Genomic DNA, 15,935 nt, shown 5'->3' with positions numbered 1-15,935 from the left:
AATAAATATAGTGTTTAATTTCTCAAGCACAAAACCTATATAAATATGGTTCACCTATGTGCACCAACAACTTATGCTAAGCAATACAATCAACTATGTGATAGCAAGATATATAACTTCAAGTAGGATGGCTATCACAAAGTAAGGTGCATAAGTAAATAGCTCGGGCATAGGAATAACCGAGGTGACGCAGAGACGATGATTTATCCCTAAGTTCACATTCTTGCGAGTGCTAGTCTCCGTTAAAGCAGTGTGGAGGACAAAGCACTCCAAACGCCACGAAGGCCTCACCATATGCTCGTCGACCCTTCCCACCAAAGGGGAACACCTGGATCCACTATGGAACCTTATGGTAGTCACTGAACCCGCACAAAGCTTGGGCTATCTCCACAACTTAATTGGAGGCTCCCAAATCCCAAAAAATCGCCACAAAGGCCTTTCCCTCGAGGAATCTCCAAAACTTAATTGGAGTCCCTAAGAACACCACAAATACCACTAAGTCGTCTAGGGTCCAAAGACACAAGAGGAACAACCTCCGGGAACAAGCTCCCGAAGTAATATACTCATGAACTTTAACCTCCACGTATCACCGCAGAGAAGTCAAACCGATGCACCAAATGCAATGGCAAGAACACCACAAAGCTGCTCAAGTCCTTCACTCTTAAATTCCAACAAAGCTACTAAAGCTATTGGGAGAATAAGATAGGAAGAACAAAAGAAGAGGAACACCAAGTTTCTCTCCAATATCTATATCTAGGGATTCCCGCACAAATAGGAGAATTTGATTGGTGCAAATATAGATCTAGATCTCCTCTCACTTTTCCTCAAATATGTGCAATAATCATGGAGGGATTGAGTAAGGGGAAGATCTCATATATTCAACAATGCAGGAGAGCTAGAGGTAGAAGAAGAAGACCCTCAAAAGAGAGAGAAAGTGGGGATTAAAAGGGGGCACCATTTTTCTGCCCGTTGGGGCCAAAAACTAGCTTGGGCCGGTAGTAACAGACATAGGTACGCCTAAGTGGCATGTCGCATGAATACCCCTGTACCATGATTGACGTAGAAAGCCCATGGACTCGAAGATTCGGAAGCCCACAAGGATGAAGATGTTCGGATTAGGAAAGTAGAGTTATTATGGGAAACTTGTAATCAATGTAAAGAAAGGCCCAGCGCGGCCTGATAACTTATGCTTGTACGACACGGAAAAGCCTCGGCTTCACCTCCCATATAAAGGGGAAGCCGAGGTCGAAATAAGGATCGAATCATTGCAAACCCTAGCCACCGTATTTTGTTGAGTTGGACGCCTTTGTTCGTATGACAACCTTCAAGTTCTACTTGCCCTCTACTTTATACGAAACCCTAAGTCTACAATCTGTAGGCATTGACGAGTCGATACCTCGTCATTACCGGCATGGGGAGGCGGTACTACCACCCACCCCACGAGCGATGGCAGAAGAAAGGAAATAGGGCTAGCGGTAGGTACGAGCTAAGCGAGGGACGCGTGGCGCGCGCGGGAGGGGGTTGGGGTGAGCGAGCACGCGCAGCTGTTGTTGTATTGTGATCCAAATTCATATACTAAAGGGACGCCTGCGAAGGGGGTGCGGGGGGGCGGTAGCCCCCCGCGGTACGGTACGGATCGTTAGCACCACATATATATATACATCTTGTAAGATGCCGGCTAGGGTTTTATCTGAATATAAGCTAACCCACGGCGTTTGTAAACACTCCCCGATATAGTGAAGTTTTGTTGGCTGGCGCCCGCGGTTTTTTTCCCTTCTCTGTTGGAAGGGGTTTTACACGTTAAATCTTGTGTCTCCGCTGCGTATTCCTTTATCGTTCTTCGTTATTTGCTTGTCGCTTTTATAACAAGTGGTATCAGAGCCCGTGTTTCAATCTAGGGTTTTGCGACATGTCTTTGATGACGCGTAAAGCACATGCCCGTTGGGAACCCCAAGAGGAAGGTGTGATGCGTACAGCAGCAGGTTTTCCCTCAGTAAGAAACCAAGGTTATCGAACCAGTAGGAGTCAAGGAGCACGTGAAGGTTGTTGGTGACAGAGTGTAGTGCGGCGCAACACCAGGGATTCCGGCGCCAACGTGGAACCTGTACAACACAATCCAAATACTTTGCCCCAACTTAACAGTGAGGTTGTCAATCTCACCGGCTTGCTGTAAACAAAGGATTAGATGTATAGTGTGGAAGATGATGTTTGTTTGCGAAGAACAGTAAAGAACAAGTATTGCAGTAGATTGTATTCGATGTAAAAGAATGGACCGGGGTCCACAGTTAACTAGTGGTGTCTCTCCAATAAGAAATAGCATGTTGGGTGAACAAATTACAGTTGGGCAATTGACAAATAAAGAGGGCATAACAATGCACATACATATCATGAGGAGTAGTGTGAAATTCGATTGGGCATTACGACAAAGTACACAGACCGCTATCCAGCATGCATCTATGCCTAAAAAGTCCACCTTCAGGTTAGCATCCGCACCCCTTCCAGTATTAAGTTGCAAAAAACAGACAACTGCATTAAGTATGGTGCGTAATGTAATCAACAGAAATATCCTTAGACAAAGCATTGATGTTTTATCCCTAGTGGCAACAGCACATCCACAACCTTAGAACTTTCTGTCACTGTCCCAGATTAAATGGAGGCATGAACCCACTATCGAGCATAAATACTCCCTCTTGGAGTTACAAGTATCAACTTGGCCAGAGCCTCTACTAGCAACGGAGAGCATGCAAGATCATAAACAACACATATATGATAAATTGATAATCAACATAACATAGTATTCCATATTCATTGGATCCCAACAAACGCAACATGTAGCATTACAAATATATGATCTTGATCATGTTAGGCAGCTCACAAGATCGAACAATGATAGCACAATGAGGAGAAGACAACCATCTAGCTACTGCTATGGACCCATAGTCCAGGGTGAACTACTCACACATCAATCCGGAGGCGATCATGGTGATGAAGAGTCCTGCGGGAGATGACTCCCCTCTCCGGAAGGGTGCCGGGGGCGATCTCCTGAATCCCCCGAGATGGGATTGGCGGCGGCTGCGTCTCTGGAAGGTTTTCCGTATCGTGGCTCTCGGTACTGGGGTTTTCTCGACGAAGGCTTTAAGTAGGCGGAAGGGTAGGTTTAGAGGCGGCGCGAGGGCCCCACACGCCAGGGCGGCGCGGGCCCCCCTAGGCCGCGCGGCCCTAGTGTGGCGGTGCCTTGTCGCCCCACTTCGTATCCCCCTCGGTCTTCTGGAAGCTTCGTGGAAAAATAAGACCCTGGGCGTTGATTTCGTCCAATTCCGAGAATATTTCCTTTGTAGGATTTCTGAAACCAAAAACAGCAGAAAACAACAACTGGCTCTTCGGCATCTTGTCAATAGGTTAGTGCCGGAAAATGCATAAATATGACATAAAGTGTGTATAAAACATGTGAGTATCATCATAAAAGTAGCATGGAACATAAGAAATTATAGATACGTTTGAGACGTATCAAGCATCCCCAAGCTTAGTTCCTACTCGTCCTCGAGTAGGTAAACGATAACAAAGATAATTTCTGAAGTGACATGCTATCATAATCTTGATCAATACTATTGTAAAGCACATGAGATGAATGCAGCGATTCGAAGCAATGGTAAAGAAAATGAGTAAACAACTGAATCATATAGCAAAGACTTTTCATGAATAGTACTTTCAAGACAATCATCAATAAGACTTGCATAAGAGTTAACTCATAAAGCAATAAATTCATAGTAGAAAGCTTTGAAACAACACAAAGGAAGATATAAGTTTCAGCAGTTGCTTTCAACTTCAACATGTATATCTCATGGATAATTGTCAACACAAAGTAATATGATGAATGCAAATAAGCAAGTATGTAGGAATCAATGCACAGTTGACACAAGTGTTTGCTTCTAAGATAGAGAGAAGTAGGTAAACTGACTCAACATAAAGTAGAAGAAAGGCCCTTCGCAGAGGGAAGCATGGATTACTATTTTTGTGCTAGAGCTTTTCATTTTGAAAACATAGAAACAATTTTGTCAACGGTAGTAATAAAGCATATGTGTTATGTATAAGACATCCTATAAGTTGCAAGCCTCATGCATAGATTACCAATAGTGCCCGCACCTTGTCCTAATTAGCTTGGATTTACATGGATTATCATTGCATAGCATATGTTTCAACCAAGTGTCACAAAGGGGTACCTCTATGCCGCCTGTACAAAGGTCTAAGGAGAAAGTTCGCATTGGATTTCTCGCTTTTGATTATTCTCAACTTAGACATCCATACCGGGAAAACATAGACAACAGATAATGGACTCCTCTTTAATGCATAAGCATTCAAAAACAAATAATATTCTCATAAGAGATTGAGGATTAATGTCCAAACTGAAACTTCCACCATGGTTCATGGCTTTAGTTAGCGGCCCAATGTTATTCTCTAACAATATGCATACTCAAACCATTTGATCATGATAAATCACCCTTACTTCAGACAAGACGAACATGCATAGCAACTCACATGATATTCAACAAAGTAATAGTTGATGGCGTCCCTAGAAACATGGTTACCGCTCAACAAGCAACTTATTAAGAGATAAGATACATAAGTACATATTCAATACCACAATAGTTTTTAAGCTATTTTCCCATGAGCTATATATTGCAAAGACAAAGAATAAAATTTTAAAGGTAGCACTCAAGTAATTTACTTTGGAATGGCGGAGAAATACCATGTAGTAGGTAGGTATGGTGGACACAATTGGCATAGTTTTTGGCTCAAGTATTTTGGATGCACGAGAAATATTCCCTCTCAATACAAGGCTTAGGCTAGCAAGGTTGTTTGAAGCAAACACAAGTATGAACCGGTACAGCAAAACTTACATAAGAACATATTGCAAGCATTATAAGACTCTACATTGTCTTCCTTGTTGTTCAAACACCTCACCAGAAAATATCTAGACTCTAGAGAGACCAATCATGCAAACCAAATATTAACAAGCTCTATGTAGTTCTTCATTAATAGGTGCAAAGTATATGATGCAAGAGCTTAAACATGATCTATATGAGCACAACAATTGCCAAGTATCAAATTATTCAAGACATTATACCAATTACCACATGTAGCATTTTCCGTTTCCAACCATATAACAATTAACGAAGCAGTTTCAACCTTCGCCATGAACATTAAAAGTAATGCTAAGAACATATGTGTTCATATGCAACAACGGAGCGTGTATTTCTCCCACACAAAGTATGCTAGGATACGATTTTATTCAAACAAAAACAAAAACAAGAACATAAAGACGCTCCAAGTAAAGCACATAAGATGTGACGGAATAAAAATATAGTTTCACTAGAGGTGACCTGATAATTTGTCGATGAAGAAGGGGATGCCTTGGGCATCCCCAAGCTTAGATGCTTGAGTCTTCTTGAAATATGCAGGGATGAACCACCGGGGCATCCCCAAGCTTAGAGCTTTCACTCTCCTTGATCATATTGTATCATCCTCCTCTCTTGACCCTTGAAAACTTCCTCCACATCAAACTCAAAACAAACTCATTAGAGGGTTAGTGCATAATCAAAAATTCACATGTTCAGAGGTGACATAATCATTCTTAACACTTATGGACTTTGCACAAAGCTACTGAAAGTTAATGGAATAAAAAAATCCATCAAACATAGCAAAACAGGCAATGCGAAATAAAAGTCAGAATCTGTCAAAACAGAACAGTCCGTAAAGACGAATTTTTATGGGGCACTTAACTTGCTCATATGAAAAATCTCAAATTTAATGAAAGTTGCGTACATATCTGAGGATCACGCACGTAAATTGGCAGATTTTTCTGAGTTACCTACAGATGGGGCGGCTCAATTTCGTTACAGTAAGAATTTTGTTTCTGCGCAGTAATCCAAATCTAGTATCATCTTTACTATCAAAGACTTTACTTGGCACAACAATGCAATAAAATAAAGATAAGGAGAGGTTGCTACAGTAGTAACAACTTCCAAGACTCAAATATAAAACAAAAGTGCAGAAGTAAAATAATAGGTTGTCTCCCATAAGCGCTTTTCTTTATAGCCATTAAGATGGGCTCAGTAATTTTAATGATGCTCTCGCAAGAAATAAGAGTTGAAGCAAAAGAGAGCATAAAAAGCAAATAAGAAACATTTTTAAGTCTAACCCACTTCCTATGAAAAGGAATCTTGTAAATAAACAAGTCATGTAAGCATAATGCAATAAGCATAGGAAAACTAGACAAGCGCAACTTCAAGATTTTCAGCAAAAAGAGAGGTGTTTTAGTAACATGGAAATCCCTATAACCATATTGTCCTCTCTCATAAATATTTTCAGTAGCATCATGAACAAACACAACAATATAACTATCACATGAAACATTCTTATCATGAGCTACATGCATAAAATTATTACTCTCCACATAAGCATAGTCATTACTATTAATTGTAGTGGGAGCAAATTCAATAAAATAGCTACCATTATTATTCTCATCACCATAATCATCATATATAGGAGGTAAAGTATCATCAAAGTAAATTTTCTCCTCCATGCTTGGGGGACTAGAAATATCATGCTCATCAAAACCAGCTTCCCCAAGCTTAGAATTTTCCATAGCATTAGCAACAATGGTGTTCAAAGCATTCATACTAATAACATTGCCATTAGCACGCATATAAAGTTCCATAGGTTTTTTTAATTTTCTCTTCAAACACCTCATGTTCTAACTCAAGATAAATACTATAAAGATCTCTAATATTTTTGTTGTTTTCCATTAAGCCTAACTAGTGAAATAAAAACATGCATGGAATTAAGTAAAGTAAAACAAGTAACTAATTTTTTTGTATTTTTGATATAGAGAACAAACAAAGCAGTAAAATAATATAAAGTAAAGCAAGACAAAAACAAAGTAAAGAGATTGGATGTGAGAGACTCCCCTTGCAGCGTGTCTTGATCTCCCCGGCAACGGCGCTAGAAAAACTGTCTTGATGACGCGTAAAGCACACGCCCGTTGGGAACCCCAAGAGGAAGGTGTGATGCGTACAACGGCAGGTTTTCCCTCAGTAAAAACCAAGGTTATCGAACCAGTAGGAGTCAAGGAGCACGTGAAGGTTGTTGGTGACAGAGTGTAGTGCGGCGCAACACCAGGGATTCCGGCGCCAACGTGGAACCTGCACAACACAATCCAAATACTTTGCCCCAACTTAACAGTGAGGTTGTCAATCTCACCGGCTTGCTGTAAACAAAGGATTAGATGTATAGTGTGGAAGATGATGTTTGTTTGCGAAGAACAGTAAAGAACAAGTATTGCAGTAGATTGTATTCGATGTAAAAGAATGGACCGGGGTCCACAGTTCACTAGTGGTGTCTCTCCAATAAGAAATACTATGTTGGGTGAATAAATTACTGTTGGGCAATTGACAAATAAAGAGGGCATAACAATGCACATACATATCATGATGAGTAGTGTGAAATTCAATTGGGCATTACGACAAAGTACATAGACCGCTATCCAGCATGCATCTATGCCTAAAAAGTCCACCTTCAGGTTAGCATCCGCACCCCTTCCAGTATTAAGTTGCAAACAATAGACAATTGCATTAAGTATGGTGCGTAATGTAATCAACACAAATATCCTTAGACAAAGCATTGATGTTTTATCCCTAGTGGCAACAGCACATCCACAACCTTAGAACTTTCTGTCACTGTCCCAGATTAAATGGAGGCATGAACCCACTATCGAGCATAAATACTCCCTCTTGGAGTTACAAGTATCAACTTGGCCATAGCCTCTACTAGCAACGGAGAGCATGCAAGATCATAAACAACACATATATGATAGATTGATAATTGTAAGGGTATTTTACCCTTATCCATTATTTTGGTAACAATGACACTGTGCTAGAGTATTTGACCTAAATACGTTTATAAGGATTATCTCAGGTATTAGGCAATGAGGCATAAATGGTGTATCAAAGGAACAAGAAGGCTAAAGGAGACCCCCCCACTTCAACAACAATCAAAAAGGGGTCTACAGGAGAAATCCGGTCGGTCACCCGGTTGGACCGGGCCACAGACCGGATGGTCCGGCGCACGGTCTGGTCGACCGGGCGCCAACCGGGCGTCAACCGGGCTGCAATTCGACGCTGGAAGAATCCGGTTGCCGCCCGGTCAGCCGGGCTACAGACCGGCGAGTCCGGCGCACGGTCCGGTCGACCGGGCGCCAACCGGGCGCCAACCGGAGGAGCCCCTGGACGTAGAAAACGTGGATCCGGCCCAACATCCGGTCGCAACCGGCTGGTCCGGTCACTGGTCCGGTCGGACCGGATTCCAGACCGGACAGTCCGGTCACTGGTCCGGTTGACCGGGTTTGACGAGAAGAAAGCTTAGGTGGCAAGTGACCAACGGCCATATTTCGAAGTACACTATAAATAGGCCTTCTCCTACCTCAGAACACTGAGGCAATACACTACAAGCTGTTCTTGAGCTCTCTCTCTCTTACTCCATTATTAGAAACACCAAAAGCCTCCGATCTCCCTCCTCCTCCACCCAAACTCAAATCCCTCCGGGGAATCACTAGAGGAGGACCCGATCTACTGTTCTACCAAGCCAAATCTCATTCCCCTTGTATTCATCGAGAAGCTTGCCTCCTAGGGTTCCTTGGAAACCCTAGGTGGGCAAGAGGAGTCCGGAAGCATCCGGGCTGTGGATTTGCTCCGGGCAAGATTGTGAAGGTTTGGAGGCTACCTCAAAGTCTACCACAAGTGAGTGAGCTATTCCTTCGTGGGATAGGCTCCGGAGAATAGGGTGAGCCTTCGTGGCGTGGGGAATCCTTCGTGGGACCTCCACCCCTCCAAACGTGACGTACCTTGTTGCAAAGCAAGGGAACACGTGAATACATCCTCGTCTCCGCGTGCTATCGGTTATCTCTAACCGAACTCCTTACTTGTGATTTAACTGCCTAAGAGAGCCTTCGTGCTCGAGATAATTGTTTCTTCATATAGGTTGCTTCACCTAGTTTGCATTAGGCTCACCTTTATATTCCGCAAAGCCTAATATTGCAAAGAAAGAATTAAAATCTGTAGAAACCTATTCACCCCCCCTCTAGGTTTACCATCTCTATACTTTCAATTGGTATCAGAGCCTGGACTCTTATTAAGGGCTTCATCGCCTTAAGAGTGAGATGGAAAAACTATTCGAGGGTCTAGATGAAAACTCTAACTTTTCGGTTAAAGAGATGAAATCTAGATTCTTGGCATATGATGCCGAGAAGAAGAAAAAGGAGGATGAGCTACAAAGCCAAATGGCAGAGATGTCTACCATGCTTAAGAACTTGACTAGTGGGCCTCCTAGTACGGCTTCGGCCTCACTAGGGAGCTATCGCGAAGTCAACCATGACTATCCCAAAAACACTTCACCCATGCCTCATATAAACCATAGTGGGAATGTTCCCCATTTTGATGGAACTCACTTTCCTTTTTGGAAATCTTCTATGGAATCTCATATTCGCAGCTACAGCGTGGAGTTGTGGGAGATCATTGTTCATGGATACCGGGAGCCACAATATCCCATTCGGTTGACCTCCACCGAATTCTACAACCGTCAACTCAACGCCTCCGCACGTGACAAGATTAGGAGTGGCATCAACCGCAAGCTCCTTGATTAAGTCAATGACATAGAGTCCGCTAAAGAGTTGTGGGATCGAATCGTAGTACTCCAAGAGGGAACCGATTTGATCCAATCCGCTCTTTATGAGACCGCAAAGCAAGAGGCTCATCAATTCATGATTCGAGAAGGAGAGTCCGTGGCCGATGCCTATGCAAGACTTGGTGCTCTTAGAGTAAGGGTCAAGGGACTTGGTGTTGAGAAGTACAATGACGGCTTCGAGATGAATGAAGCATTCATAAAGTCCAAGGTCATTGATATGATTGCCGTCAAACAAGAAGACACCAACCTTGCACTCAACTTGCAAATCATGACCAAGAGTGCCGACCTCAACTCTGATGATCTAGTCTCCTATGTGGCCGCCAATGAAAACATGGCCAAAGCGGGAAAGAGGCTCATGGCAATGAACCGTGTTGATGAAGCCTCACACAACCATGAAGCGCCACACAACCTTGCTCTCAAAGCTAGGGCCGATCATGAAAGCAAAGAAGACTATGAAATTGAAGAAGATGAAGACATGACTTCAACTAGTGACATGGCTACCGACTTTGCTTTCTTTGCCAAGAAGTACAAGGCAAAGTTCCCTATGCTCCTCAATGACAAGAAGAAGAAGAGAACTTGCTACAATTGTGATGAAGATAGCCACTTTGCAAATGAGTGCCCTTATGAAAAAAGGGTGGACAAGCCAAGATTCATCAAAGGGGTCAAGCCAAGATTGAAGCCAAACCCAATCAATGATCGATACAAGAAGAACAAGGGAAGAGCCTTTGTTGGAGCCGAGTACTTGTCCGATGATGAAGAGGAAGATGAGGAGAAGGAGGCCGGGGTGGCCGGTTTGGCTTTCGCTAAGCCCGGGTCACTCTTCAAATATGACTACTCCAAGGACTACTCCACGGAGAATGATGTTGGATCTTCCTTCATGGCAAGGATAACTCAAGATGATGACTCCGATGACTCTAACTGGTCTACAATCGTTGGCTCTTGTCTTATGGCAAGGGAAACCAAGGTAATGGAACCTCCACCTTCCCTATCTAGTGTTCTTGATGATGAAAACGAAAATCAAGATGAATTAATTGTGCTTAAGGAACTCTATGATGTTAGATGTACCCTTCGTGGTGAAGCTCTTGTCAAGTTTGATTTCTTGATGGACTCACTCAAAGAAAAGGATGAGTACATTGAGGAATTAGAATATCATTTGAATGAGAAGGAACGGAGATTCAATCTCCTAAGACAAGAGCTAAAAACCGAAAGGTGCATATCTCAAGGCCTTAAGCAACAAATTGAAACCTATGAACTTGATAAAGTTAAGGACCTAGAAACTATTGATAGGGCTCAATTATTGACCCAAGAGCTCAATGCCTCAAAGGAGGAGCTTGAAGTTTCTCATGCTTCTCTCAATAGGGATCTTGACCACCTTGAAAAGGCTAACAAGCTTGTCAAGGATGAGCTCAAGAAACTTGGAGAGAACCATGATCTACTCCAAGAATCCTACAAAAAGGCTCTTGGATCAATGAAGGATCCCATTGATGTTGAAAAGCTTGCTTATTCCTCCACTTCCTTTACTAGTGAGCATGCTAAACTTGTTGAGGAACATGTTCGTTTACAAGAGGAACTTTCTTTGCATGTTGAGACCAATGCATATCTTGAATCCTTGGTGACCAAATATGGTCTTGACTATCATCCTAATGAATCTTCTTGTGAGCAAGCATCTATTCTTGAGGAAAATGTTAGGTTAACAAAGGAACTTGCAAAGTTCACCACCGCCAAGAACAAGATGGGATTGGATGACCTCTTGAGTAAGCAAAGGTCAAACAATCAAAAGTATGGACTTGGATATGTTCACAAGTCCCACAAGAAGAACAACTACAAGAAGGAGAAACCCGCTCAAGATAAGAACAAGAAGGTCACTAATAATGGCAAAGCCTCAAAGGGCAAAGCCACTAGTGGTGACCGCACGGGGCCAAACGATCACTATGCATTATTTGTTGATTATTATGGTGATGTCTATGCTAACTATGTTGGCCCTCCTAATGGCTATGCTTATAGAGAGTACTCAATTTGGGTACCAAAAGATATTGTTGCCATTGCAAAGGAACCCATTAGTCGATGGGTTCCTAAATCCTCTACTTGATTTTGTAGGGGTATTCCTCCGGTGGTCCAAAATGGGTGTTTGATAGTGGATGCACCAATCATATGACCGTAGGAAGAGGTGTGCTTGATCAATTCATTGAAGATATCAACAAGAAGTCAAGCATCACTTTTGGTGACAACTCAAAGGGAAAGGTACTTGGGTATGGCAAGGTAGCAATCTATAAGGACTTGTGCCTTGAGACGGTTATGCTTGTTGAACACCTTGGCTATAACTTACTTTCTATATATCATCTTGCCGATGCCGGTTACAATTCATATTTCACTAAATATTATGTGCAAGTCTTTAGGAGTGACAATCTCAAATTGGTCCTTGTTGGATATGTGGAGAACAACCTTTACGTGGTTGACCTCTCGAAAGAGAGCCCCTCTTTCTCCACATGTCTAATGGCGGCCAAGCATGATGAAGGTTGGTTGTGGCATCGCCGCCTTGGTCATGTTAACATGAGAAATCTTAAACAACTCCTAAAGGGTGAGCACATTGTGGGACTAACCGGCATTTCTTTTGAGAAAGATCGTGTTTGTAGTGCATGTGTAGCCGGAAAGCAACTCAAGAAGAAGCATCCTATCAAGAGTATTGTTACCACATCTAGGCCTTTGGAGCTCCTTCATTTGGATCTCTTTGGGCCATCACATTATGATACTCTTGGTGGGAGCAAGTATGGACTTGTCATTGTTGATGATTACTCAAGATACTCTTGGGTCTTTCTCCTTAAGTCTAAGGACGAGACCCATAGAGAGTTCATCATCTTCGCCAAGAAAGCTCAACGCATGTATGAATCCGAGATCAAGGCAATTAGGACCGACAATGGCACCGAGTTCAAGAACTACACTATGCAAGAGTTTGTTGATGATGAGGGCATCAAGCATGAGTTTTCGGCGCCATACACCCCTCAACAAAACGGTGTTGTTGAAAGGAAGAACCGGACTATCATTGAGATGGCAAGAACCATGTTGAGTGAATTCAACTCACCCCACAATTTTTGGGGAGAAGCCATCTCTACGGCCGTTCACTACTCCAACCGGCTCTTCCTCCGTCCCCTCCACAACAAAACTCCATAAGAGCTCCTTACCGATAACAAGCCTAACGTCATGTACATTCGTGTTTTTGGATGCAAATGTCTTGTTAAAAACAACAAAGGAAAGCTCGGTAAATTTGAAACTAGAACCATAGAGGGTATATTTGTTGGATATGCGGAGAACTCTCACGCCTATAGATACTACAACCGGTCCACCGGGACTATTGAAGTATTTTGTGACGTGGTGTTCTTGGAGGATAATGGCTCCCAAGTGGAGCAAGTTGTTCCATGTGTTGCAGGTAATGATGATGATCCATCTAGTGCCATCAAGCATATGGGCATTGGACACATCCGGCCCATGGAAGTTCATAATGATGATCAAGATGATGGAGTAGATGTTTCAAGCACGCCACAAGTGGAGCCTAGCTCAACTCAAGCCGAACCATCAAGTGCAACTCAAGAACCATCCTCTACTCAAGATGAGTCACGTTCCGAAGAACAAGAAGAAGATCCTCATTCCACGGAGCAAGACCATGATGATGATCAAGAAACATCCTCAACTCATGATCAAGCTCAAGTGGTCCCTCGTGATCAAGTACTAGCAAGAGACGAATTCATTGATCATGAAGGAACCGTTCGGAAGATCAAGGCCGCTACAAGGGCAAGTGACATGAAAGTGGATCAAGTCCTTGGTAGCATCTCAAGAGGAGTGGTAACACGTAGACACCATGCATTACTTATCACTTATTGTCAACATCATGCTTTTGTGTCTAGTTTTGAACCACTTAAGGTACATGAAGCCTTGGTCGATCCAGATTGGGTAATTGCCATGCAAGAAGAATTGGAGTGTTTCACTCGTAATGAAGTATGGTCTCTAGTTGAGAGACCCAAGGATCATCGCATCAATGTCATTGGGACCAAATGGGTATTCAAGAACAAGCAAGATGAGAATGGCATTGTCATACGAAACAAAGCAAGGTTAGTGGCGCAAGGGTTTGCCCAAATAGAAGGTATGGATTTTGAGGATACCTTTGTGCCGGTAGCCCGTCTTGAAGCTATTCGTCTTTTGCTTGCATTTGCATCTTTCCACAATTTCAAATTACATCAAATGGATGTGAAAAGTGCATTTTTGAATGGTCCCCTAAAAGAAACCGCATATGTGGCTCAACCCCCGGGTTTCGAAGACCCATGCCGACCCAACCACGTGTATTTACTCCATAAGGCACTCTACGGTCTCAAGCAAGCTCCACGTGCTTGGTATGAGTTCCTTAGGGATTTCTTACTACATGATGGGTTTTGCATGGGTACGGTCGATTCCACCCTTTTCACCAAGCGGTTAAAGGGGGTGGCCTCTTTATATGTCAAATATATGTTGATGATATTATCTTTGGTGGAACTAACCCCAATCATAACAAAGCTTTTGAGCTATTGATGACTAGGAAATTTGAGATGTCCATGATGGGAGAGTTGAAGTTCTTTCTAGGCTTCCAAGTGAGGCAACTTGCAAAAGGCACCTTCATCTCTCAAGAAAAGTATGTGAGGGACATGCTCAAGAAATTCAACATGACCAATGCGAGTCCAATGAAGACACCCATGCCCGTAAAGGGGCAACTTGGTTCATGTGACGGTGAGAAGGATGTGGACATAAAGGTATACCGCTCCATGATAGGATCCTTGCTCTACCTTTGTGCCTCTAGGCCGGATATCATGCTAAGTGTAGGGATGTGTGCTCGTTTTCAATCCGCTCCCAAGGAGAGCCATTTAGTGGCGGTCAAACGGATTCTAAGATACCTTGTTCTCACTCCTGCTCTCGGGCTATGGTATCCAAAGGGGTCAACCTTTGAACTTACTAGATGACCCGTTGCGCTATCGCGCAAATGGCATAATCAAGTTAGAATTTAAATCATAAGTTTTAATTTATTAATTAGCCTGAAAATGAACTGCTTTAGTATATTATAGACACGCCATTTCATAGAGGCGTTGCACTAAGATATGCTAATTTAGTACGATTCATACACTATTTTTTTGGCATTTACGCTTTTGGATAAACCCCCACCAAATTATGTTTACTGGATCGAAAAGAGGTAGCACCATAAAAGAAGAATAAAAGGATAATTACTAATTTCAAGAAGAATGTTTCAACTTATTATGAGTAGCAAGATAAAAAGTTTGGTTCAGGATTTTGAGCCACTTAACCGATAGCACGGGAATCCAGAAACTATTACAAATATTTACTCCGCGTACACAATTTCCACCACTTTTCTCGGTTGATAGCGCCCCGTGATTTGCGTTAATGGCCCAGTCTCTCCCTCTTAACCTATCTCCCTACCCCTCCGCTTTGAATTTCTACACCTCCCTCCATTCCCTCCACCCCATCTAATCCGCTGACCAAGTACTCTGCCGCGACCATCCGCGCCATCAGCCACAACCATTCACGCCATCCGCTGCTCACCCCAAGATTTAACATATTAAACATTTTAGAATCCTAGGACAATATGTTGCCAATTCAGAATCCTAATACATTACATTTAGAGAAATAGTAGAAAATCTTAAAGAAATATATTTCTAAAATAACGATAATGCAATCTGCTAGAAAGCTATCAATACCATTAGGAAACAAAATGTGGCCTGTGATAGTACCAGAATCACACCAAACTTGGTTTTCATGTGAAGCTTAGATTTAATAACACTTGGTATATGATCGTTGTAAGTTCTATCTATAAGTGACAAAAACATGAGATTGTCATAATTTACCGTTTATGAAAACACACACACTTAGTCAGCAAGCGTTTGTATACTGATTCGAAGAAAAAAAGAGTTTCTATACCGATATAACAATAACTATAAACTGTATCAACTCCATGCGACTTAAAACACATGCTTCAGTCTCAATGATGTGCAACTCACTAAAAGAAATATGAACACGTCACCGAAAGCTCCATTAGTTTGTTTAGAGTTGTTTTGGTCACATATTAGTCGAGTATCCTCGTTCTTGACGCAAGCAGCACAATAAGAACACATAACCGTATTATTTTTATTCGAAGTAAGACAATCATTAACCCAACACAATGG

Source organism: Lolium perenne, chromosome 6 (assembly GCF_019359855.2).
Source record: "Lolium perenne isolate Kyuss_39 chromosome 6, Kyuss_2.0, whole genome shotgun sequence".
NCBI lineage: Eukaryota > Viridiplantae > Streptophyta > Magnoliopsida > Poales > Poaceae > Lolium > Lolium perenne.
This window is presented reverse-complemented; position numbering follows the sequence as displayed.